At 44.6% G+C, this 26,979-nt stretch overlaps 1 protein-coding gene across 4 annotated transcripts in view; it reads left to right on the forward strand.

Moving 5' to 3' along the window:
* The first annotated feature begins 3,736 nt into the window (after nucleotides 1-3,736).
* Nucleotides 3,737-26,979, forward strand: part of IL21R (interleukin 21 receptor) — a 58,370-nt gene continuing 35,127 nt past the window's right edge. The window contains exon 1 of one of the 4 annotated variants that reach the window (XM_032605014.1): nucleotides 3,737-3,813. The gene's annotated coding sequence lies outside the window, so the exon portion shown is untranslated. Of the gene's footprint in view, nucleotides 3,814-3,875; nucleotides 6,068-7,434; nucleotides 8,113-20,477; nucleotides 21,400-26,979 lie in introns of those variants that run through there. The other 3 variants (XM_032605012.1, XM_032605011.1, XM_032605010.1) reach the window with 3 other exon arrangements.

Here is a 26,979-nt window from a genome sequence, read left to right on the forward strand (position 1 = left end):
GCCAAAAATAAATTTTTTTAAAGTGATGGACAAACACGTAAATCTGGAAGAAATAAATTGTGGTAGTGTGGATGAGGGACAAAAGTTTGGAAGATGTGGGTCTACAGACCAGAGCCCAAACCCTTTGCAGCCTGGCTCCTGGCTCCTCCCTTCTCATTCCTTCAGCCCATACTACTCCCCAGACACATGACCTTGTGTGATATAACGACTTATAATAAGAAATATATATTTGGTCTTCGTCCCTGTTCCTGGCACAGAGCTCCTAAAACCCTCAGAATTTCCTAAGCAACAAGAGCATTAAATGTCTTTTGTTATGTTAATGAGGCGAGCTTTGAGAAGCCCCTAGGTCACCTAAGGATGGAGGCTGGTTGCCAGGGGAACCAACCTTATGATTAGAGGGGAACTGACAGTCCCTCCCTTCAACCTCCTGGGAAGGGAGAGGGGCTGGAGATTGCATTCAATCGCCAATGGCCAATGATATGATCATTCGAGCCTATATGATGAGGCTGCCACAGAAACTCAAAGGGACAGGGTTGGGGGGCTTCTGGTTTGGTGAACATTTGGAGGTGCTGGGAGATTGGCTAGTTCTGGAGATGACCTGGAAGCTCTGTGCCCTTTCCCCATACCTTGCCCTAATGCATCTCTTCCATCTGGCTGTTCCTGGGTTAAATCCTTTCCTAATAAATGAGAAACTAGTAAATCAAATGTTTCTCTCAGCCATGTGAGCTGCACTAGCAAATTAATCAAACCTGACCAGGGGGTTGTCAGAACCTCCACTCTATTGCAAGTTGATCAGAAGCACAGGGGACAGCCTGGACTTGCAATTGGTGTCTGAAGTAGGGGGTGGGGGACAGGCTTGTAGGACTGAGCCCTCAGCCTGTGGGATCTGATGCTATCTTTGGGTAGAGAGTGACAGAATTGAGTAAATTTCTTGGTGGTGTGGAAGAGCACACACACATATTAGAATTGGTGTCAGAATCGTACCTGGGAACCCCTAGACACCATGACCTGACCGCTGTACCCAGACCGCATTATGTATCTGAAAACCCCAAGCCTTTGCTCATGCCCTTCCCCCTACCGAGTGTGCCCTCCCCCACGTCTCCATCAGACACCTCTCCATCCTCATACAGAGGGATTCTGCTTCTGTCTGCCCAGCATCTACTCCTTCTTCTATTAACAGGACCTGGTCTTCCTTGGGGACAATCTCTCCCTACTCTTAGTTCATGTTGTTTCCAAGGAACTGATCTCACTCTCAGCCTTCCAATAGGACACATAGGCTTGGCCATTCAGAGTGTTCCTTCCCCAGTCTGTATAGTGGTTCATTCAGGGATGGGCATGTGATTAAAACTGACCAATGAGAGCCTTTCCTGATATGATCACTGAGCCCATTAGAAAAAAGATCTGTTCTTTCCTCTGTGCTTCCTAAACTGGTAGGTTATAAGCCTGGACTCCTGAGAACCTTTATTTTTGGGTGGGGATGGGGGGCAGGGGGAACAGCTGAGTTTTACTCAGCCTGCTTAAGGTAAAGCCGATACAAAAGCAAGCAGATCCCAGAGGTGGAGCCCTCCAATCTGAAGACATTATTTGATCCACCCATGCCTGAAACTATATTCTTCAACTCAAAAAAAATCTTTTTATGAGCCAGTAAACCCATTTTAAAAAGCTAGTTCTGTCACTTACAACCGCAGGGCTCCTGCTTGAAACAGCGTTTTCTTGTTTTGTTTTGGTTTGGTTTTTTTAGATAGAATTCACATAGCATAAAATTCTCCATTTTAATTACTTAACAATATACAATTTACTGGGTTTTAGTATATTCACAATGTTGAATCCATCAACGCTATCTAATCCCATCATCACCCACCACACCCTTCCTCGCAAAAAAACCCCAAGTCATTAGCAGCCACTCCCAATTTTCCCTCCGCACATCCCCTGATACCACTGATGAAACGTCATCTTTTAAGACCCAGTTACAGTGGGCATTTCCCCAGAACCTTTCACTAAACACAAGGCAGAATTGTTCTCTCTTTTATACACATCCCTTTATTATCACTTATGATTGCCAGTTTTATTTTTTGTTTTTAACAATGGACTATTTTGAACATACAGAAAATTACTACTCCTGTTTCTCTGACTAGACTGCCTTGAGGGCAGAAACTATATTTCTTCTGTGTCTCCTAGCCCCCAGCCCAGGGCCGGGTTCAGACAAAGTGTTCAGTGAAAATAAATAAATAAAATATTAAAACAAAAAGTGAACAAGGGCTCAGTCCAAACATCCCAGCCCTGGGCTGGGCCAAGACGTGAAGATGCCAGAAAAGGTTTGCTGACTGACTGCTGGACATCCTTGGTAAACAGTTCCACAATGGATAACACTCTTACCTTGTTTGTGTGTGAAGGGCAGGTGGGGGTGGTATGCTTTAGCTGAACTGATCACTTCCCACACTCTGACAATTAATTAAACCCCAGACTAAAGTTACAGTTGGTTGCCATGTCTGGGTACTCCCTAAAATTTCCCCAAGCCACACCCACTTCAGATGCTTAGAGGCAGTAGAGGGGGGAGGCAGAGCAAACCAGCCATCACGGGCATGTTGACTGAACTTCTCTCATCTCAGTTGTCCCATCTGTACAATGGGGCTAAAAATACTAAGTCTGTCCTAGGGTCATCTGAGGATTAAATGAGTGAAGATTTACATAGCATTTAGATGAGCACTGGCTCATTGAAGAAGTCTATTAAACAGGATACTTTTTCTGGGTTAACCAAGAAGTGTATGAGATCACTAAATCACTGCTCATGCTGTTTCCTCTGCTTGGAAATATTCTTTTCTACCCCTTACTCACTGCCTTACTCTGTCACCTTTCCGCTTAGATGCCCCCACCTCCAGGAAGTCCTCTGGCTCCCTAGACTTTGGTTAGGTGCCTCTCCTCCGGGCTCCTTACACCTGTGCTTCCCCATCAGCACAGGTAGGGATGATCTGAGACATCTTGGGGTGCCCGTTGTCTTGCATGGGGCGGGTGCTGAGTTCATGAAAGGACATATCAGAATATACGTCAAAGGATAAACAAGTGATTTTGTTCTCATCCCTGAGCGCTTCTAACTGAGACTCTTGCCCTGCCCTGGGCACCAAGGCCCTGGCTGCATCCTCCATGTGTCCCTGGGAAGAGAAGGCTGTGGACCAGTGGGCATCGTAAGGCTGGTTTGCACCAGCTCCAGAGAGCAGCTGTGTCATTTTTACTCTGCCCTGCATTCTGTGACATCATGTTGGTAGCTTGAAAGTGGCCAGGGTGGGAGTATTTACAACATGGAAAGCAGCAAACACCACACACCAGGTTTTTGTTGTTTGCTTTTTGATGGCTGACCAGCACACCTCCCGTTGTTATTTGGGGGGACCACAGAACCCTTGTTTCAGTCTAACTGGGACATGCTTTCCCACAACTAGATATTGCGCGTGCAGCTCCCTCTGCCTGGACCCCTCCTCCCCTCCCCCCACGGCTAACCACGGCTCCCTCGTGGCCCCTGACCTTTGAAGGACAAGACCTGTGCTTCTTCCTCCTCCCCTTTCCCTGCTGCACCCAGCCCAGCCTGCAAGCTGCTGCTGTCAGTAAATGCTTGTTGATTGTCTGACAGTTCTTGGTAAATACTTTTGTGAGTTTGACCTTTTCCCCATGTGAATGTGGGGAAACCACGGCAGCCTGAATTTTCAGTAAAGAGGAGCCTCTTTGAGGAAGGGAGTCTTTGCAGAAACTCACCACAGCTGCCTGGAAGCAGAGTCATTGCAGCCCTTCCTCCCTGCGTGCGCAGCCTCTTGGAAGACCCAGGTGACTCGGGGCCACGGCTCCCTCCCGTGCAAGATGGGGGAAGAGGAGGAGGTTGGGGACTTTGGGGCAGCAGCTCTTGGTGGGGTGGGAGGCCCTGGAGGCTGACACACGTGTGCACACACACAGGTGGGGTTGGGCACGTCAGCAAATGTGTGTGGATTTGTCACTTGGATCATGGTCTGGTTTCAGGCGGGTTGACAGAGGCTTGGGGATCTTCCGACCACAAAGGGTGCTGCAAATAATGCTGGTCTCTGTCGCCTGCACGACCCACCTCCTGCCAAGACCCAGGTTGTGCCCTGTGGCTCCAGCAGAGAGCGAGAGGGTCTACTCCTGTGTGCGCATGTGGGGAACAGTACTCACAGTCCCTGGTGCATGGGAGGGCTCAGCTCTGCAGAGAGAATACTCAATAACCAGGACCTGTCTGATTTGACCATGGTGCGTGCATGTCTACACAGGAGCGTGCCACCTCCCCCCCCATCCATTACACATGTGGGGAAGGCGGGAACTCTGTTTTTGTCACTGCTATGTCCCCAGCACAGTGTCTGGCACATAGTAGATGCTCAATAAGTATTTGCTTTTATGCAAGTGTGCACGTGTACACGTACATGTGCCTGTGTTCACGTGACCGTGTATGTACCTGCACACGGGTGAACATGGGTGGATGGGGCTGTTGTGTGCTTTCTGTGCAGCCACGTGAACAGGGACGTGCACGCCTGTGTGTGAATGTGCCTGAAGAGGGAGTGTGAGAGAGGGGGCTGAGTCCTCACTGGCCCACGTGACCACGGTTGATGCATCTCCCAATAGCTGGGGATCTACTTCTGAGACCTCAGGTTGCACGTGTGCATGGGTGCGTGAGCAGGGGTGTGATTTCATGTGCACGTGTGTGTATGTGAGAGCTGTTCAGATGTACACAGGGGGATGTGCATGGACTTTTGTGAGAAAGGTGATGGGGCGGTGGTTAGCAGGCTCAAATTCCTTTCATTTCGTAACTCGTCCATCTGAGCAACCATGGACGAGTTACTTAAACTCTTTGTGCCTCAGTTCTTTATCTGTGGGATGGGGTGATAATAGCAGCTGCCTCCTGGAGCCATTTGGGGGACTAAATAAGATACTAGCCCTTGGCACTGATTCCATTAGGAGTGGCTCTGGGCGTGCCCATGAGAGGTCCATTGGGCGGGAATCTTCCACTAATGCCAGTAGCGAGTCCCAATCATGCCGCCTGCTACTGTTTTAAGTGGTGTGTTGCACATGGCTCTATGAGCACATCTGTGTCCCCAACCTGCCCCCACCTCAGCCATAGAGAGATAAGGACCCTCTCTGCTGGGCGTCAAGATTTGCATGTGGGTTACAGGGAAATAATCAGGCTTCGGTCTAAGGTGATTGGAGCAGGGTGGAGGTGGGGGGAAACTGGACTCTGAACATTGCAGCCCCTCTCCTCAGCCATCCTTCCTCCCCACTCGGGGGAGCAGAACTTGGTCTTTCCTTGGTCACCTGACTCCATCCTCCCAGCCTGGAGAGATCAGTCTTTGCCCGGCCAGCTCACTGGGCTCTGGGGAGGAAGATATGAAACGATGGGTGAGGAGCTCACTCTGAGAAAAAGTGGTGCTAGGATGTGCTCACGGTGATTCCATTAGGAGTGGCTCTGGGCGTGCCCATGAGAGGTCCATTGGGCCGGAATCTTCTACTAATGCCATAAAATGGAAAGAACCAGGTGACTTTCGGGGGTCTAAAAAGAGCGATCATGCTCAGGAGGGGAACTTTGTACCTCAGAAGACATCAGAGGAGACTGTCAACCAATCAGTGTGATTAAGGAGGATGAGGACTTTCCTTCACTCCTGCCCAGGCCCTGGGAGGGGCTGGAGGACAGGAAGTGACCTCCGAGGCTAATCCAGAGTGTTCATTCATCCACTGATTCACTTGAATCACATTTCTTGAGTCCCAGAAGATTCTAGGCCCTGGGGGATCCAAGACCGGTTCCTGCCCACGTGGAACTTGCAGTCACATGGAAAAGCCCCAATAATGCAGTGAGGCTCACAGCACGATGAGGGAAGCATGGGCCCAGAGGAGGGATGACTCACCCAGTCTTGGGGCATCAAGGAAAGCTTCCTGTAGGAGGTGACATCTCCAGTGAAATCTGAAGGATGAGAACCAGTTTACCAGGAGATGGCAGGGGCGAGAGGGCATCTGGTGGAGGATACAGCACAGGCAAAGACCTGGAGGAACAGCCTGACCTGGCTGGAGCACACAGTGTGAGGTGAGTGAGGTGGTAGGTGAAGCCAGAGGGGAAAGCAGAGCCCTGGGAGCCACACGTGGTGTTTGAGGCTGAAAGGGCCTTGTCATCTGCAGGCCATCCTGACTCGGGGACGGCAGGGGTGCCTATTTCCTGGGATGAGTCGAAAGTGGGGGTGGAATGGGGGTGATGGTGGAAAGGAGGGCCTTGAAATACCCATGCAATCACTCGACAAATATTTCATGAGCACCTACTATGCGCCAGGCACTGCTCTGAGGGTGGGGGGCTGTGCAGTGAACAGAACAGACAAATCACGGCCCTAATGAAGTTGCATGTCTACTGTGGGGACAGACAGCCAGGAGATGGGCATGAGCGCACTGAGTGAGGTCGGGTGGCAGTGAACAGGCCAGGGAGGTGAGGGAAAGAAGGGCAGAGAGCTGCCGTCGGGGGAGGCCAGGGAAAGCCTCGCTGAGGGGTGGGGGCGTCTGAACACGGGCTTGACGGGAGTAAAGGAATGGGCCATGCACGCATCTGGAGGTGGGAGAGGGAGAATGTTCCGGGTGGAGGGGCAGCCTGGGCAAAGGCCCTGAGAAGGGCACGCTGTGATCCACGAATAGCAGGGAGGCCAGAGTGTCAGAAGCAGAGAGCGAGGGGGTGAGGAGATGAATTCCCTGGAGGTGGGGACCAGCCACGGAGGGCCTTGCTGGTACCCTAAAGACTTCGGGTTTTTTATTTGTTTGTTTCTTTTGGCCGCACCATGCGGCATTAGGGACCCTAGTTCCCCCACCAGGGATTGAATCCGCACGCCCTGCTTAGGAAGCGCAGAGTCTTAACCACCTGACCACCAGGCTAGTCCCAGAACTTTGGGTTTATTCTACAAATGACAGGAAGGTTTTGGGGGGCCTTCCCCAAACACTTCCCCAACATGGAAGTGATGAGATCAGATTTTTGTTTTATTTATTTATTTTCATAAATTTATTTATATATTTATTTTTGGCTGCGTCGGGTCCTCGTTGCTGCGCGCGGGCTTTGTTTTTAGTTGCGGCGAGCAGGGGCTACCTTTCGTTGCGGTGCACGGGCTTCTCATTGCAGTGGCTTCTCTTGTTGCGGAGCACGGGCTCTAGGCGCGTGGGCTTCAGTAGTTGTGGCACGCGGGCTCAGTCGTTGTGGCTCGCGGGCTTAGTTGCTCTGCGGCATGTGGGATCTTCCCGGACCAGGGCTCGAACCCGTGTCCCCCTGCATTGGCAGGCGGATTCTTAACCACTGAGCCACCAGGGAAGCCCCCAGATTTTTGTCTTAAATGACTACTCTGCAGGGAGGAGAACAGGATGTTTTGGGTGGGGGGGGGTCCGAAGGCACAAGTGGGAAGAGCGGTGAGCAGCAGCTTGCTGTGATCATCCAGGTGAGGGATGCTGGTGGCTCAGGGCAGGTGCTGACCTTGGAGTCTGGGTGTGTTTTGAAGGTAGACCGGCAAGACTTCCTGACACGTGGGTTCAGGGTGAGGAAAGAGAGCGAGAAGGCAAGGATGACCCTGGGCTGAGGCTGTGCTGGGAACCCAGGCGCACTTGCAGTCCACCCCCTTCAGCCTGGAGCAGGTGGAATAATTATCACTGAGAAGCATAATCGTAACCCCTGCTGTCTGTTGAGCCCCTACTCGGCCAGCCGTGGTGACCTCATTGCATCCTCGTTATTTTCCCATCTGCAGGTGGGGGTGTAGAGGCTCAAAAGAAGGAGGCCCACCCAGGCTCTCTCGGCCCTAAGGGTTGAGGTTCACCTGCGATGTCATCAGTAAGATTGTGGGTCCAACACCGCTCCCACTACAACACCAAATCAGGGGTCCTCTCCAGGGGCTACTTGGCAATGTCTAGTGACACTTCCGGTTGTTACTGCTGGCGTCTAGAAGCCCAGGATGCTGCTTGACATCCTACGATGCAGAGGACAGCCTCACAGCAAAGAATCATCCAGCCTAGATGTCTACAGCACCGAGGTGGAGAGACCCGGCTCCCCCATCCTTCCAGCGCCCCTAAGAGACCACCTGAGGGATTTGGGAGCCCTTCCCTGAATGAGAAGTGAGTCTGTGTTAGGGTGGCAGTTAGCAGCAGGCAGCTGTGGTGACAGAGGCTGGTTCCTCTGTGGAACTGAACTCGACGTCCTTGTGGCTTTTCTTGTCCTTTTCAATCGGCCCAGGCATCTGGGCCTATGCCTCTCATGTGTAGACAGTCTCCAAGGGCCTGATGTGTCCCCAGCCCACTACCCTGCTGAGGACCTTCTATGGCTCTGGGTACCATCTTCCCTCCAGTCAATGGCCTCACCACTTCCCTCTTGTCCACCCACACCAGGGCCCTCATTCCGCAAATACCCTGTGTCTCTGCTTGGGGCTTTGTTGCTCATCTCCAGGGCACACTTCCTTCCTCTTTCAGTCTGTTCTTGACTGTTTTCCTTCTCTTATTTTCTTCTGCATTTATCTTGCTGCTCTTTCTCCAAATTCTTGAGAGGGATGTTTGAAACATTCCTTTTTAGCTTTTCTTCTTTTCTAATTTATGAATTTTTAAGGCTACAAATTTTCCTCTTGGTATTGTTTTAGCTGCAACCCACAAGTTTTGATATGTACTTTTTGTATCATTCAGTTCAAAATGCTTTCTAATTTCCCACTGTGATTTTTCTCATTGTCCCTTAGGTAATTTAGAGGTGTATTTCTTTGTTTCCCCATCCACATTTTTGACAACCTTTGGAATGGCCTCTCCTATCTTTTCAACATAGTGAACTGCTCTTCTGAGTCCAGTTCAAGTGGCCCCTCCTCTGAGAAGCCTTCCCTAGACAGTCCCTCCACCCCAGTCCAGGCATGTAATTAGTAGTTGCCTCTTTTCTGTTCCCATGGCACTTTATACAGACGATCATTGTAACACTTTTAGGGCACACAGTAATGTATCTGTCAAGACTCTTTCAGTTTCAAGTGAAAGAATACTGATTCTCTTGGCTGAAAGCAAAAGAGAACTTACTGTCTCATTTCACTAAGATGTCTGACTTTCAGGCACAGCTGGATCCAGGTGTTCTGATTCCTGACGACTCAGTTTATCTCTTGGGTCATTTCCTGTATGTTGACTCCATTCTGTTGCAAGTTCTCTCATTGTGGCCATGAGCTATCTGCAGCTACTCCAGCTACTGCAGATATAGCTCATCCTCTCTGTTCCAAGTCTGGAGTCTTTGCCCTAATTGTCTCATCAAAAGTTTCATGGAGTCTCATTGGTTCTGACTGGGTCACATACTCTCACTGGATTAATTAACGTGGCCTGGAGAATAGAGTACATTGGTTTAGGACAGGGTCATGTGCTCCCCTGGAGAGAGAGACAGAAAAAATCAGGACACAATTACCAGGAGAGGAGTAAGCTAGTACCAGAAAGCTAAAAAACAAAAAGAAAAAGTAGAAAAGCACTACTCCTAAATACTGTTACTACTAGCAACAACTATTTAAATCAGTCTTATACTCACCGAATGCCACCATCCCCAGTGCTTTACTTTTAGTCTTGCGTGTCCCTTTCCCACTGGACTTGAGACCATCGACAGTGAGGGAAGATCTGTTCTATTAACTGAGAAAAATCGGAAGCTACAGGGGAGGAAGGAGATGGGTAACTCTTCCTCAACCCTATTAGTGTAGCTGCTGCAGTAACTCTCTGTCTTAATCAGCTCTGGCTGCCACAACAAATACCACAGACGAAGGGGCTTAAACAACAGATTTATTTCTCACGGTTCCAGAGGCAGGAAAGTCCAAGATCAAGATGCTGACTGATTCAGTTCCTGGTGAGAACCCGCTTCTTCGCTTGGACAGCTGCTCTCTCACGGCATCCTCACGTGGCCTTTCCTTAGGGCCCATGGAGAGGGGGAGAGAGAAAGAGCTCCCTGGTGCCTCTTCTTGTAAGGACACCAACCCAATCCTTAACGAATTCCTTAGCAGCCCCATCTCCATGTACATTCACATGGCGGGGGTTAGGGCTACAACATGTGAATTTTGCGGGGACGCGAACATTCAGTCCAGAACACTCTCCATCCAGGATAAGCCCTCCCACATCTTTCCAAAAATGAGAGCCGCAGAGACACTGAGCATGAAAGGAGGCTTTATTGGCCCTGTGGTCCAACCACACATGCAATCAATCTGACCATACATACACCCACACCAACAGGTGGCCAAGCCTTGGTTTGCATACGACCGGGGACAGGAAGTTCACCTTCTACTGTAATTAGGCAGCTCTGACTGCACTGGTCTGGACCTAAAGGTCAGCTCTCACATCCCTCACCCTGAATCTTTTCTTCTTCAAGCTAAATACCTCTGCTCCCTCGTGGTTTTCAGACCCTCTTCACACTCCTCCCACCTTTTTAGTTGCCTCTTCTGAATATACTCCAGTTCACCAATGTTCTTAAAATGAAGGGCCAGAACTAGACATAGGCTGCAGGTGTGGCCACTGCAGTGAGGCTCACCTCCCTTGTTCTGGGCACCACACCTCTCTTAAGGCAGCCTCAGGGTGCCTCAAGTTTCTCTTGGCCATGACATACTCTTGATGTTGGGAAAAACCCCCAAGCGCATGTTGCTTCAGTGGTTCTAATACACCCACGTGTGAAATTGACTAGTTGACTTGAAGTAAAGGATATAACACTCATCCTTGGTCAGTGTCTTTGGAAGGACCACTACTCACATCTCTATAAATTTTTAATGCCTTCCCTCTTGCTGTGCCCTCTCTCCAGCATGCAGGTGCTTTGTGACCTTCCATTTTTAATTTCAAAAATGGAAATAGCTTTATTGTTTTCCTCAGATTCCAGAAGCAATGTATCACTTTAAAAATCAATACAGGGGGGCTTCCCTGGTGGTGCAGTGGTTGAGAGTCCGCCTGCCGATGCAGGGGACACGGGTTCGTGCCCCGGTCCGGGAAGATCCCACATGCCGAGGAGCGGCTGGGCCCGTGAGCCATGGCCGTTGAGCCTGAGCTTCCGGAGCCTGTGCTCCACAACGGGAGAGGCCGCAACAGTGAGAGGCCCGTGTACCGCAAAAAAGAAAAAAAAATCAATACAGGGAATTCTCTGGTGGTCCAGTAGTTAGGACTTCACGCTTCCACTGCAGGGAGCATGGGTTCAATCCCGGGTTGGGGAACTAAGATCCCGCATGCCTCATGGCACAGCCAAAAAAAAAAAAAAAAAAAAAATCAGTACAGAAAAATACAAAAAATTAAAAATAAAAATTCCCACCATCTAGATATAGCCCTATTAACACTTGGAGCTAGACTGTCCAGATTCAGATCCTGACTTGACCACTTTCTAGCCCTATGATCCTGGGCAAGTTGCTTAATCTCCTGCACCTTCATTTCCTTGAGTCTAAAATGCAGATATTAAAAGTGATAACTTAGGGACTTCCCTGGTGGTGCAGTGATTAAGAATCCACCTGCCAATGCAGAGGACACGGGTTCGAGCCCTGGTCCAGGAAGATCCCACATGCCGCGGAGCAACTAAGCCCCTGAGCCACAACTACTGAAACCCGCTCTCCTAGAGCCCATGCTCTGCAACAAGAGAAGCCAGTGCAATGAGAAGCCCACGCACTGCAACGAAGAGTAGCCCCGCTTGCCGCAACTTGAGAAAGCCTGCACGCAGCAACGAAGACCCAACGTAGCCAAAAATAAATAAATAAAGTGATAACTTAGCACAGGGCCTATTAGATGGTAAGTTCCTTAAAACTGTAAACAATTTTGTTATTAATAATTGTATTAGTCAGGGTTCTGTTTCTCTGGAGAACCTTGACTAATACAGAGAAATATGTCTTAGTCGGTTCAAGCTGCCGTAACAAAATACCATAGATGGGGCGGGGGTGGGGGCAGCGGGTGCTTAAACAACAGAAATTTATTTTCTCACTGTTCTGGAGGCTGGAAGTCTGAGGTCAATTCTGAGCCAGGAAGTCAGCATGGTCGGGTTCTGGTGAGGGCTCTTTTCCTGGCTTGCAGATGACCATCTTCTTGCTGAGTCTTCACGAAAGTTGGGGAGGCAGAGAAAGAGAGAGAGAGAGTGTGTGTGTGCTCTGGTGTCTCTTCCTCTTCTTATGAAGCTACAGTCTTATTGGATTCAGGCTTCACCCTTATGACTTCGTTTAACTTTAATTACCTCCTAAAGGCTCTGTCTCCAGATAGTATAACATTGGGGATAAGGGTTTCAACATATGAGCTGGTGGGGGGAGGGGATGCAGGTCAGTCCTTAGCAATAATATCAGTATATGTGATGGCTATTGACTTTGTGTAACATGACTCTGTACCTGCACCCCCTTCTTTTTGTGATACCCACAGCGATGGGTTGGCAGTGACCCAATCAGAGCCTCCCTCCTCTTGGTCACAGTGACTCGTGCAGGTATGGCCAGGTTACTCAAGCTGAGCCATCCTTGACCCCAGACTGGCACACAGATTGGCTTGTGATTCAGTCCAAGCCGATGCACATAATTCCCTGGGGTTTTTCTGGCTGGAGTCCATGGGAACTATTCCTTTCCGCTCTGACTGCAGAGCTGGTGAGTTGGGAGTTCGGGGTCTCCAGATGCTGCACAGAGAAAGCCCAACTGCAGTAGGAGAGAATCCCTTTCTGAGCTTTGCCCACCTGCTGCAATACATCCCCAGGTTTGCTAAGCTTGCTTGGTTTGGTTTTCTACTACTGCAACTGGAATAATGTTGTTAGTAACAGGCCCCGAGTAATAAAATTTGTTTAGTTTATTTTCTAGGATATGAGAGATTGTTCATTGTCAGTGTCAGTTTTATCTTTTTTCCTCCATAACAAGCCCCTGATGGGCATCTATCCAACAGTCAGGATTCTATCTGCATCTATATCTACCGCTATGTCTACATCCACATCTGTATGCAAATCTGTATCTATATTAGTTCAAATACAGGTTCGGTTGCATGCAACAGGAACTCAAGTTGATAGTGGCTTAAATGAGTGTTTTTTTTCTTACATGGACAGAGATGTCCAGGGCTGAGTGGTGCCCCACAAAGTCACCCGGGCACCAAGGCTTCTTCTATCTTACTGCTCTGCCATCCTTAGGATATTTTCCATGTCTGCATTCTCCGAGACGGCCACCACCATGCCCACATTCCAGGGATCAGGAGAAAGAAAGGGGGCAGAATGGCAGGTTACATTCCCTCCCTTTATTTATTTTATTTTATTATTTTCATTTCTTAGTGGCTTTAAACAACCATTCTGTCACAATCATAGGTTCTCTGGGTCAGGCATTTGAACAGGACCCAACAGATATGGTTTGTTTCTGCTCCATGGTATCTGAAATTTGAGCTGGGGAGATTTTTTTGTTTTGGTTTGCCCACGCCACGCGGCTTGCAGGATCTCAGTTCCCTGACCAGGGATTGAACCCAGGCCGCAGCAGTGAAAGTGCCCAATCCTAACCATTAGAGCACCAGGGAACTCCCAGAGCTGGAGAGATTTGAAGGCTGGGAGTGACTTACCAGCTGGGGGCTGGAATCATTTGATGGCTCGATCACCTGCAGGTCTGGCACTTGGGTCAGGGTGACTCAAAAACAGGACAGCTGACCAGAAAACCTACACGTGATTTCTCTGTGCAGCTGGATTTCCCCACGGCGTGGCTGCCTCAGGGTTCTTAGAGCTCTTGCCTGGCAGCTCAGCACTCCCAGTAGAAGTGTTCCAGTCTTTTTTTATTTTTAAAAACTTAAAAGATTTTAAAAGTATAAGGCACGTCCCTATAAAGGTATGACTCTGAAACTGCACATGGTACTCACAAAACCTGATTTTCTCACTTGTTCTATTACATCTTTTGATTTTAAATAATATAGGATATCTATTTCTATATCATCTATTTTATATACAAATTAATTTTCCCATTTTAATATCTGCAGGGTATTCCATGATATCAATGTTTTTTTTTTTTTTTTTTTTTTTATGCGTTACGCGGGCCTCTCACTGTTGTGGCCTCTCCCGTTGCGGAGGACAGGCTCCGGACGCGCAGGCTCAGCGGCCATGGCTCACGGGCCCAGCCGCTCCGCGGCATGTGGGATCCTCCCAGACCGGGGCACGAACCCGTGTCCCCTGCATCGGCAGGCGGACTCTCAACCACTGCGCCACCAGGGAAGCCCCGATATCAATGTTTTATAAATTATTAATACAACCCTCTCTTCCTGGTTCATTCCAACTTTGTCAATATTTTTATATGTACCTGGCATAACTTGTTCCACCAGTCTGGGTATACAAATAAGCCCCTTTCTCTTTTTGATAGTCATTCAAACCCCCTGTGTGGTTACAGGTTACATTCAAATGGTATGAGACGAACCACAGTGGCTCAATTACTTAAGGGTCTATTCTCTTGTATAATGTGAAGCCTGGAGGCGACTAACTACTGACATTGGTTCATGGCCTGTGATATCAGCACCAAGTTCTCTGTGATTCTCTTGGTCTTTCCCTTTGGTTCCAAATGGCTGCTAGAGCTCCAGCCATCATATCTACACTTTAGGCAGGAGAAAGGAGGAACTGGAAGAATAGAAGGGCCAAAGGGTGCTCTCAGAAGCTCCATTTGAACATTCCTATCATTAGCTTCAAGGAAGGCTGGGAAGTAGTCTGTTAGCTGGGCTGCCCAGAATTACACTGTAGTTTTTTTTTTTTTTTTTGAATTTTTGAATTTTATTTTATTTATTTTTTATACAGCAGATTCTTATTAGTTATCTATTTTATACATATTAGTGTATATATGTCAATCCCAATCTCCTAATTGATACCACCACCACCACCACCCCCGCCACTTTCCCTGCTTTGTGTCCATACGTTTGTTCTCTACATCTGTGTCTCTATTTCTGCCCTGCAAACCAGTTCATCTGTACCATTTTTCTAGGTTCCACATATATGTGTTAATAGATGATATTTGTTTTTCTCTTTCTGACTTACTTCACTGTGTATGACAGTCTCTAGATCCATCCACGAATGACCTAATTTCATTCCTTTTTATGGCTGAGTAATATTCCATCGTATATAGGTACCACATCTTCTTTATCCAGTTGTCTGTCGATGGGCATTTAGGTTGCTTCCATGACCTGGCTGTTGTAAATAGTGCTGCAATGAACATTGGGGTGCATGTGTCTTTTTGAATTATGGTTTTCTCTGGTTATATGCCCAGTAGTGGGATTGCTGGGTCATATGGTAATTCTATTTTTAGATTTTTAAGGAACCTCCATACTATTCACCATAGTGGCTGTATCAATTTACATTCCCACCAACAGTGCAAGAGGGTTCCCTTTTCTTCACACCCTCTCCAGCATTTGTTGTTTGTAGATTTTCTGATGATGCCCATTCTAACTGGTGTGAGGTGATACCTCACTGTAGGTTTGATTTGAATTTCTCTAATAATTAGTGATGTTGAACAGCTTTTCATGTGCTTCTTGGCCATCTGTATGTCTTCTTTGGAGAAATGTCTTTTAGGTCTTCTGCCCATTATTTGATTGGGTTGTTTGGTTTTTTAACATTGAGCTGTTTATGTATTTTGGAGATTAATCCTTTGTCTGTTGATTCATTTGCAAGTATTTTCTCCCATTCTGAGGGTTGTCTTTTCATCTTGTTTGTAGTTTACTTTCCTTTGCAAAAGCTTTTGAGTTTCATTAGGTCCCATTTGTTTATTTTTGTTTTTATTTCCATTATTCTAGGTGATGGATCAAAAAAGATCTTGCTGTGATTTATGTCAGAGTGTTCTTCCTATGTTTTCCTCTAAGAGTTTATAGTATCCAGTCTTACATTTAGGTCTCTAATCCATTTTGAGTTTATTTTTGTGTATGATGTTAGGGAGTGTTCTAATTTCATTCTTTTATATGTAGCTGTCAAGTTTTCCCAGCACCACTTATTGAAGAGACTGTCTTTTCTCCATTGTATATCGTTGCCTCATTTGTCATAGATTAGTTGACCATAGGCATGTGGGTTTATCTCTGGGTTTTCTATCCTGTTCCATTGATCTATATTTATGTTTTTGTGCCAGTACCATATTGTCTTGATTACTGTAGCTTTGCAATATAGTCTGAAGTCAGGGAGTCTGATTCTTCCAGCTCCGTTTTTTTCCCTCAAGACTGCTTTGGCTATTCAGGGTCTTTCGTGTCTGCATACAAATTTTAAGATTTCTTGTTCTAGTTCTGTAAAAAATGCCAGTGGTAATTTGATAGGGATTGCAGTGAATCTGTAGATTGCTTTGGGTAGTATAGTCATTTTCACAATATTGATTCTTCCAATCCAAGAACATGGTATATCTTTCCATCTGTTTGTGTCATCTTTGATTTCTTTCATCAGTGTCTTATAGTTTTCTGAGTACAGGTCTTTTACCTCCTTAGGTAGGTTTATTCCTAGGTATTTTATTCTTTTTCTTGCAATGGTGAATGGAATTGTTTCCTTTATTTCTCTTTATGATCTTTAGTTGTTAGTGTATAGGAATACAAGAGATTTCTGTGCATTAATTTTGTATCCTGCAACTTTACTAAATTCATTGATTAGCTCTAGTAGTTTTCTGGTGGCATTTTTAGGATTCCCTATGTATAGTATCATATCATCTGCAAACAGTGACAATTTTACTTCTTCTTTTCCAATTTGTATTCCTTTTACTTCTTTTTCTTCTCTGAATGCTGTCGCTAGGACTTCCAAAACTATGTTGAATAACAGTGGCGAGAGTGGACATCCTTGTCTTGCTCCTGATCTTAGAGGAAATGCTTTCAGTTTTTCACCATTGAGAATGATGTTTGCTGTGGGTTTGTCGTATATGGCCTTTATTATGTTGAGGTAGTTTCCCTCTATGCCCACTTTCTGGAGAGTCTTTATCATAAGTGGGTGTTGAATTTTGTCAAAAGCTTTTTCTGCATCTATTGAGATGATCATATGGTTTTTATTTTTCAATTTTTTAATATGGTGTATCACATTGATTGCTTTGCATATATTGAAGAATCCTTGCATCCCTGGGATAAATCCCACTTGATCATTGTTGTACGATCCTTTTAATGTGTTGTTGGATTTTGTTTTTGCTAGTATTTTGTCGAGGATTTTTGCATCTATATTCATCAGTGATATTGGTCTGTGATTTTCTTTTTTTGTGGTATCTTTGTCTGGTTTTGGTATCAGGGTGATGGTGGCCTCATAGAATGAGTTTGGGAGTGTTCCTTCCTCTGCAATTTTTTGGAAGAGTTTGAGAAGGATGGATGTTAGCTCTTCTCTAAATGTTTGATAGAATTCACCTGTGAAGCCATCTGTTCCTGGACTTTTGTTTGTTGGAAGATTTTTAATCCCAGTTTCAACTTCATTATTTGTGATTGGTCTGTTCATATTTTTCTGTTTCTTCCTGGTTCAGTCTTGGAAGGTTATACCTTTCTAAGAATTTGTCCATTTCTTCCAGGTTGTCCATTTTATTGGCACAGAGTTGCTTGTAGTACTCTCTTAGGGTGCTTTGTGTTTCTGCAGTGTCCGTTGTAACTTCTCCTTTTTCAATTCCAATTTTATTGATTTTAGTCCTCTCCCTCTTTTTCTTGATGAGTCTGGCTAATGGTTTATCAATTTTGTTTATCTTCTCAAAGAACCAGCTTTTAGTTTTATTGATCTTTGCTATTGTTTTCTTTGTTTCTATTTCATTTATTTCTGCTCTTATCTTTATGGTTTCTTTCCTTCTACTAACTTTGGGTTTTGTTTGTTCTTCTTTCTCTAGTTCCTTTAGGTGTAAGGTTAGATTGTTTATTTGAGATTTTTCTTGTTTCTTGAGGTAGGCTTGTATTGCTATAAACTTCCCTCTTAGAACTGCTTTTGCTGCATCCCATAGGTTTTGGATAGTCGTGTTTTCATTGTAATGTGTCCCTAGGTATTTTTTAATTTCCTCTTTGATTTCTTCAGTGATCTCTTGGTTATTTAGTAGTGTATTGTTTAGCCTCCATGTTTTTGTGTTTTTTACGTTTTTTTCCCTTTAGTTGATTTCTAATCTCATAGTGTCGTGGTCAGAAAAGATGCTTGATATGATTTCGATTTTCTTAAATTTACTGAGCCTTGATTTGTGACCCAAGATGTGATCTATCCTGGAGAATGTTCCATGTGCACTTGAGAAGAAAGTGTAATCTGCTGTTTTTGGATGGAATGTCCTATAAATATCAATTAAATCTATCTGGTCTATTGTGTCATTTAAAGCTTGTGTTTCCTTATTAATATTCTGTCTGGATGATCTGTCCATTGGTGTAAGTGAGGTGTTAAAGTCCCCCACTATTATTGTGTCACTGTTGATTTCCTCTTTTACAGCTGTTAGCAGTTGCCTTATGTATTGAGGTGCTCCTATGTTGGGTGCATGTATATTTATAATTGTTATATCTTCTTCTTGGATTGATCCCTTGATCATTATGTAGTGTCCTTCCTTGTCTCTTGTAACATTCTTTATTTTAAAGTCTATTTTATCTGATATGAGTATTGCTACTCCAGCTTTCTTTTGATTTCCATTTGCATGGAATATCTTTTTCCATCCCCTCACTTTCAGTCTGTATGTGTCCCTAGGTCTGAGGTGGGTCTCTTGTAGACAGCATATATATGGGTCTTGTTTTTGTATCCATTCAGCAAGCCTGTGTCTTTTGGTTGGAGCATTTAATCCATTCATGTTTAAGGTAATTATCTATATGTGTGTTTTATGACCATTTTCTTAATCGTTTTGGGTTTGCTTTTGTAGGTCCTTTTCTTCTCTTGTGTTTCCCACTTAGAGAAGTTCCTTTAGCATTTGTTGTAGAGCTGTTTTGGTGGTGCTGAATTCTCTTAGCTTTTGCTTGTCTGTAAAGCTTTTGATTTCTCCGTCGAAGCTGAATGAGATGCTTGCTGGGTAGAGTAATCTTGGTTGTAGGTTCTTCCCTTTCATCACTTTAAATATATCATGCCACTCTCTTCTGGCTTGTAGAGTTTCTGCTGAGAAATCAGCTCTTAACCTTATGGGAATTCCCTTGTATGTTATTTGTCATTTTCCCCTTGTTGCTTTCAATAATTTTTCTTTGTCTTTCATTTTTTGTCAATTTGATTACTTTGTGTCTTGGCGTGTTTCTCCTTGGGTTTATCCTGCCTAGGACTCTCTGCACTTCCTGGACTTGGATGGTTATTTCCTTTCCCATGTTAGGGAAGTTTTCAACTATAATCTCTTCAAATATTTCTTGGGTCCTTTCTGTCTCTCTTCTCCTTCTGGGACCCCTATAATGTGAATGTTGTTGCATTTAATGTAGTCCCAGATGTCTCTTAGGCTGTCTTCATTTCTTTTCATTCTTCTTTCTTTATTCTGTTCTGTGGCAGTGAATTCCACCATCTGTCTTCCAGGTCACTTATCCGTTCTTCTGCCTCAGTTATTCTGCTATTGATTCCTTCTAGTGTATTTTTCATTTCAGTTATTGTATTATTCATCTGTGTTTGTTTATTCTTTAATTCTTCTAGGTGTTTGTTCTTTAACTCTTCTAGGTCTTTGTTAAACACTTCTTGCATCTTCTCGACCTTTGCCTCCATTCTTTTTCCGAGGTCCTGGATCATCTTCACTATCATTACTCTGAATTCTTTTTCTGGAAGGTTGTCTATCTCCACTTCATTTTGTTGTTTTTCTGGGGTTTTATCTTGTTCCTTCATCTGGTGCAAAGTCCTCTGCCTTTTCATTTTGTCTGTCTTTCTGTGAATGTGGTTTTCCTTCCACAGGCTGCAGAATTGTAGTTCTTCTTGCTTCTGCTGTCTGCTCTCTGGTGGATGAGGCTATCTAAGAGGCTTGTGCAAGCTTCCTGATGGGAGGGACTGGTGGTGGGTAGAGCTGGGTGTTGCTCTGGTGGGCAGAGCTCAGTAAAACTTTAATCCGCTTGACTGCTGATGGGTGGGGCTGGGTTCTCTCCCTGTTGGTTGTTTGGCCTGAGGCAACCCAACACTTGAGCCTACCTGGGCTCTTTGGTGGGGCTAGTGGCAGACTCTGGGAGGGCTCACGCCAAGGAGTACTTCCCAGAACTTCTGCTGCCGGTGTCCTTGTCCCCACGGTGAGCCACAGCCACCCCCCGCCTCTGCAGGAGACCCTCCAACACAAGCAGGTAGGTCTGGTTCAGTCTCCCCCGGGGTCACTGCTCCTTCCCCTGGGTCCCGATGCACACACTACTTTGTGTGCCCTCCAAGAGTGGAGTCTCTGTTTCCCCCAGTCCTGTCGAAGTCCTGCAATCAAATCCCACTAGCCTTCAAAGTCTGATTCTCTAGGAATTCCTCCTCCATTGCTGGACCCCCAGGTTGGGAAGCCTGACGTGGGGCTCATAACCTTCACTCCAGTGGGTGGACTTCCGTGGTCTAAGTGTTCTCCAGTTTGTGAGTAACCGATCCAGCAGTTATGGGATTTGATTTTATTGTGATTGTGCCCCTCCTACTGTCTCACTGCAGCTTCTCCTTTGTCTTTGGATGTGGGGTGTCTTTTTTGGTGAGTTCCCGTGTCCTCCTGTCGATGATTGTTCAGCAATTAGTTGTGATTCCGGTGCTGTCGCAAGAGGGAGTGAGCACACGTCCTTCTACTCCCCAGTCTCTCTACACTGTGGTTCTAATATGAGGGAGAAGGGCAGGAAGGAAGTTGGGAGGCAATTAGCAGTGGCTGCCATTTGCCCTGCAGCCAACGTTGGAGCCTCACCCTCATCCTCTCAGCTCTACACACTGAGGGGTTCTTATTGCAAATACTTGCAACTAGTAGCCCGAAGGCTTATTTTTGGCTGCAGGTACGCACAGGAGGGCAGCTGAACTGCCCCTGGAAGCAGCCCTCTACTAATGGCAGTTGGGGTCCTAGTGAAGAAATACCCCGGCTTCCTTGCTCCTCGTCTGGGGCAAGTTGGAGAAATTAACTGGATTAAGTTCCAGTTGCCACAGCACTAACCCGCTCTTCGAGCTCCCTGTTGGCTTCCTGCCCTGCCGTGCCTCGCTTGCTGACTCGCCTGCAAATGTTTTCTGGGCTCACCTCGCAAATCCATCACGTGCACTTGAATCCTTGTCTTATAAATTGCTTCTGGCTCCGCAACAAGAGAAGCCACCGCAATGAGAAGCCTGCGCACCACAACGAAGAGTAGCCCCCGCTCGCCGCATCTAGAGAAAGCCTGCGTGCAGCAACGAAGACCCAATGCAGCCAAAAATTAATTAATTAATTAATTAAAAAGAAATTGCTTCTGGGGGAACCCAACCAAGACATCCTTCCTGCCTCAAACAGCAATAATGTGATCCATGGCTGGGCAATCTGATCAGCCCACCAGGGAGACTAATTTGAGGAAGAGATTTAGAAAATCCTAAGACGTTATTATCATCTGCTTGAATGAGAGTCCTGTTTGGTCCACAGCCTCAAACACACCCAGGTGAGTCTTGAAAGCAGGATAATCGTTTCCCTTCTGTGTTACTCGTAACTGAGGGCACCGTTTATTAGTTTTATATTCAGCCACTGCTCTTGAAATAAAGCCACTGTAACAGCGTAACAGAATGAAAAGATGGTTCCAAGTCTCAGCCACATGTGTGTACAGCCCAGCCCTCCCGCCACCACCCTCTAGATGTTACCTTCTGCTATAGTGAGTTCTCAGTGTAACACCTCCTGCCCTTCCTTGGCTAGAGTCCTTAGCCGACCATTTGGTCCATCAAAGGAGCCCTACAATGTTGGGCCTCAAAAGGAAATGGATGCAGAAGGAGGTTCCCGAGAGAGATTTTAAAAGATGTAAATAAATGGAGAGCTAGTTCATGGGCATGGATTGGAAGATACAATATTTTTAAGATGGCACATCTCCCCCAATTGATCTATAGATTCGACACAATCCTTGTCAAAATCCCAGCAGATATTTTTGCAGAAATTAACAAGCTAATCCTAAAATTTATACAGAAATCCAAAGGAGCCAGAATAGGCAAAACAATTCTGAAAAAGCAAAATAAAGTTGCATGACTTTCACTTCCCAATTTCAAAACTTGCTACAAAGCTACTGTAATCCAAGACCTACTAGAGAATGGACTTGAGGATATAGGGAGGGGGAAGGGTAAGCTGTGACAAAGTGAGAGAGTGGCATGGACATATATACACTACCAAACGTAAAACAGACAGCTAGCGGGAAGCAGCCGCCTAGCACAGGGAGATCAGCTCAGTGGTTTGTGACCACCTAGAGGAGTGGGATAGGAAGGGTGGGAGGGAGTGAGACGCAAGAGGGAAGAGATATGGGAACATATGTACGTGTATAACTGATTCACTTTGTTATGAAGCAGAAACTAACACACCATTGTAAAGCAATTATACTCCAATAAAGATGTTTATTAAAAAAATTTTTTAAAAAGCTACTGTAATCCAGACAGTGTGGTACTGACACACAGATAGACTTAAAGCAATGGAATAGAATAGAGAGTACAAAAATAAACCCATACATTTATAGTTAATTAATTTTCAAAATAGGTGCCAAGGTAATTCCATGGGGAAAAGATAATCCTTTTAACGTATTATGCTAGGACAATTGGATATTCACATGCAAAAAGATAAATTTAGATTATCTCACACTATACACAAACATTAACTCAAAATGAACCATGGTGCTAAACATAAGAACTAAAACAATGAAACTTTTAGAAGAAAACATAAGGAGAATTTTTGTTACCTTGGGCCAGGCACATTGCTCTTGGACATGCACCAAAAGTGCAATCCACAGAAGGGAAAAATAATTGGTAAATTGCAGTTTAATAAACTTTAAAATGTAGAGAATTTCAAGGCTCAGTCTTTCCACTGACACAAGCATTAAGCTGGCAAAACCTGTCAGAATCAACTTTTTTTCCTGGAATCTAATCAAAACTGAAAAGCAACCAGGGGGCCTCCTTGATGAAGAAAGAGACTCAGTATTTGCTAAGAATGTATTGTGGCATTTTTGCTTATCTGCTTACTACTTCCTATTCCCCAGCTCAGTAGGGGCGGGGGTGGGGGGGAACAGTGGTCTGCATTTTGGGTGTGATTTGCTAGAACAGGAAAGGGCAATACAGACTTTGTTCTCAAAGAATCGTGGTTGTACCTTTTGATCTGTCTGGTAGCTTCCTGAGGGATTGGCTTGGGCATTTGCCTTCGTTGTGCCACCCCTTTGAAACTCTTTCAAGACTGGAGCTGCTTCCTAGGTAGTGTCTGTTGAAATAACTTAAAGACATATACTGCCCAACTGGGGCAAGGGGTGATGGACAGAGCAAGCACAGACAGACCAAAAAGCCTGGGAAGGAGGAGGCTGGAGAGGAAAATACAAAGGCATTGAAAGGCTTCCACATATACCAGGGAATCTGGAATGCAATGTGTACGCCCAGGGCTGAATGCAGCACAGAAAAGATCTGAGAAGACCCTAGGTTTGCACCTCTGGCTAATCTTTGGATTCTTCACAAGCAGGTGAAACGCTAAGGTGAAAGCTAAAATACAGTTATAGTCAGCCTGGCTAAGCATTGAAGAAGAGTCCCAGCTCAGAGCCAATCTCTAAAGACTGAGAAAGTAGTTTTTGTTCTGTGTGCCTTATTCATTTTGGCTCCAGGTGTTTAAGGAAATCTCTATCAGATCGCTGGCTGACTGCCAAGATAATGGAATGGAGTGGAGACTTCAGTGAATATACAACAACAAGGAATAATACGGTATTTGCAAAAATAGATTGGAAAAGTCACTAAACAAATGGATGGCTGCAGCCAAAGCAAACAACAAAAGCAAACCCTGTTGGGGCAGAGGGTCAGGGGAGAATCTAATTTCCAGAGTTATCACATTACAATGTTCAAGATGTCCAGTTTTCAACAATAACAAAAACAATAAGGCATAAAAGACATAGGAAAGCATGGCCCATTCACAAGGAAAACACAAACCAAAAAGGAAAACGACAGAAACTGTCCCCGAGGAAATCCAGACATTGGGCTTACTAGATAAAGATCTTAAATCTGGTGTCTTAAATATGCACAAAATGCTAAAGGAAACCATGGATGAAGAACTAAGGGAAACCAGAATGATGTATGAACAAATAGAAAATATTAATAAAAAGAAATTATACAAAGGAACCAAATAGAAATTCTGGAGCTGAAAAGTAAACACTGAAATGAGAAATTTACCGGAGGGGTTCAACATCAGATTTGCAGCAGGCAGAACAAAGAATCAGTGGCTTGAAGATAGGCAAATTGAAATTATCCAGTTTGAGGTGCATAAAGGAAAAAAAGAGTGAAGAAAAGTGAACAGAGCCTAACGGACTTGTAGGGCCCCATTAAAGTCCGTTAGTCCGCAAACTGAATCCTATCGCATGTTAAGAGGATTATACACCATGACCAAGTAGGGTTTTCCCAGGAATTCAAGGGTTGTTCAACATAAAATTAATCAAGGTAGTACACCACATTAATAAAATGAAGGAAAACCCACATGCTGATCTCAACTGATGCAAAAAAAAGAGAAGCATTTGATTAAATTCAATACCCTTTCATGATAAAAAAAAAAACACTTAGCAAACTAGGAATAGAATGGAAGTCCCTCAACGTCATAAAGGCCATATGTGAAAAACCCACAGTTAACATCACACATGATGAATGATACACCAAAAGCTTTTCCCCTAAGATCAGAAAGAAAGGTGCCTGCTGTCACCACTGCTATTCAACATCACACTGAAGGATTTTGCCAGAGCAATTCAGCAAGAAAAAGAAATAAAAGAAACTGGAAAGGAAGAGGTAAAATACCACTATTTGCAGATGACATAATACTATAGCTAGAAAATCCTTAAGAATTCACCAAAAAATTATTAGAGCTAATAAACAAATTAAGCAAAATGGCAGGGTACAAGATTAATACAAAAGTTAGCTGTGTTTATATACACTAACAATGAACAATCCAAAAAGGAAATCAAGAAAACAATTCCATATATAATAGTATCAAAAATAATAATATACTTAGGAATAGATTTAACCAAGGAGGTGAAAGACTTATACACTGGAAACTACAAAACATTGCTGAAAGAAATTAAAGATCTAAGTAAATGAAAAAGCATCCCATGTTCATGTAATGGAAGAATTAGCATTGTTAAGATGGCACTTTTTCTCAAACAACATCTAGATTCAGTGCAATCCCTGCCAAAATCCCAATAACCTTTTGTTCTTTCAGAAATGGAAAAGTTGATCCTAAAATTCATATGAAATTGCATAGGACCCAGAATAGCCAAAACAATCTTTAAAAAGAACAACAAAGTTGGAGGGCTCAAACTCCCAATTTCAGAACTTACTACAAATCTACAGTAATCAAAACAGTGTAATACTGGCATAAGGACAGAAATAGAGATCAATGGAATTTAATCAAGAGTCTAGAAATAAATCCATGCATGTATGGACAGTACTTTTGACAAGGATGCCAAGACAATTCAATGGGGAAAGAATAGTCTCTTCAACAAGCAGGTGCTGGGACAACTGGATATCTACATACATGGATCCTTACATCATATACAAAAATCAATATACAGTGGATTAGAGACTTAAATATAAGAGCTAACAAAATAAAACTCTTAGAGGAAGGTATAAGGGTATATCTTCATGTCCTTAGATTTGGTGATAGACTCATAGACATGACACCAAGAGCACGGGCACCAAAAGAACAAAAGCGATAAACTGTACTTCATAAACATTAAAAACTATAAGAAAGTGAAAAGATGACCACAGAATGGGAGAAAGTATTTGCAAAGCATATATCTGATAAGGGTCTAGTATCCTGAATATATAAAGAACTCTTACAACTCAACAACAAAATGACAAACAATCTGTCTTAGTCTGTTTGGGCTGCTATAACAAAATCCAGTAGACTAGGTGGCTTATTAACAACAGAATTTACTTCTCACAGTTCTGGAGACTGGGAAGTCCAACATCAAGGTGCCAGCAGATTCGATAGAGCCCGCTTCCTTGTTTATAGACCGTTGTATCCTCACAGGGCAGAAGGAGTAACTTATCTTTCTAGTGTCTTGTTCATAAGGGCACTATTCACATTCATGAAGGCTCTGCCCTCATGACCTAATCATCTCTCAGAGGCCCCACCTTCTAATACCATTACATTTGAGGGGTAGGATTTCCACATGTGATTATGGGGGAGAACAGACAGTCTATAGCACAGCCCAAGTTAAAAACAGGCAAAGGACTTGAATAGATATTTCTCCAAAGAAGGTGTATAAATGACTACCAAGCACACGAAAATATGTTCAACACCATTAACCATTAGGGAAATGCAAAGCAAAACCACAATGAGATACCATTTTATACACACCAAGATGGCTCTAGTAAAAAAAAAAAAGGAAAATAGTAAGTGTTGGCAATGACGTGGAGAAATTGGAGTTCTCATACATTACTGGTGGCAGTGTAAAATTGTGTGGCTGCTGTGGAGATCTGTTTGTCAGCTCTTCGGTAAGTTAAACATAGAATGACCCAGCAATCCACTCCTGGGTGTATATCCGCAAGATTTGAAATGCAGGTCTGCACATAGATTTGCACGGATATGTTCATAGCCGTGTTATTCGTAATAGAGATAAAGTGAACACAATCCAGCTTCCACCAGCTGATGAATGGAATAACCAAATGTAGCATATCTGTGCGATGGAGTATTACTCGGGCATAAAAATGAATGAAGTACATGCTACCACACAGAAGAAACTCACACACGTTACGCAAAAGAAAAGAAAGCAGACACAAAAGACCACATGCGTGATTCAATTTATACAGAATACCCAGAAAAGAAAAAGGAAAATCAGTAGAGACAGAAAGGAGATTACTAGGGCTGGGAGTGGGAACGGGATTGACTGCAAACAGGAACAAGGGGCCTTTTTGGAAATATTCAAAAAATTAGATAGCAGTGATGGTTGCAAAGCTCAGTAAACTTACTAAAAATCATTGAATTGTACACTTACAATGGGTGAATTTTATGCTGTGTAAATTATACCTCA

This window comes from Phocoena sinus, chromosome 15 (genome assembly GCF_008692025.1).
Source record: "Phocoena sinus isolate mPhoSin1 chromosome 15, mPhoSin1.pri, whole genome shotgun sequence".
Lineage (NCBI taxonomy): Eukaryota > Metazoa > Chordata > Mammalia > Artiodactyla > Phocoenidae > Phocoena > Phocoena sinus.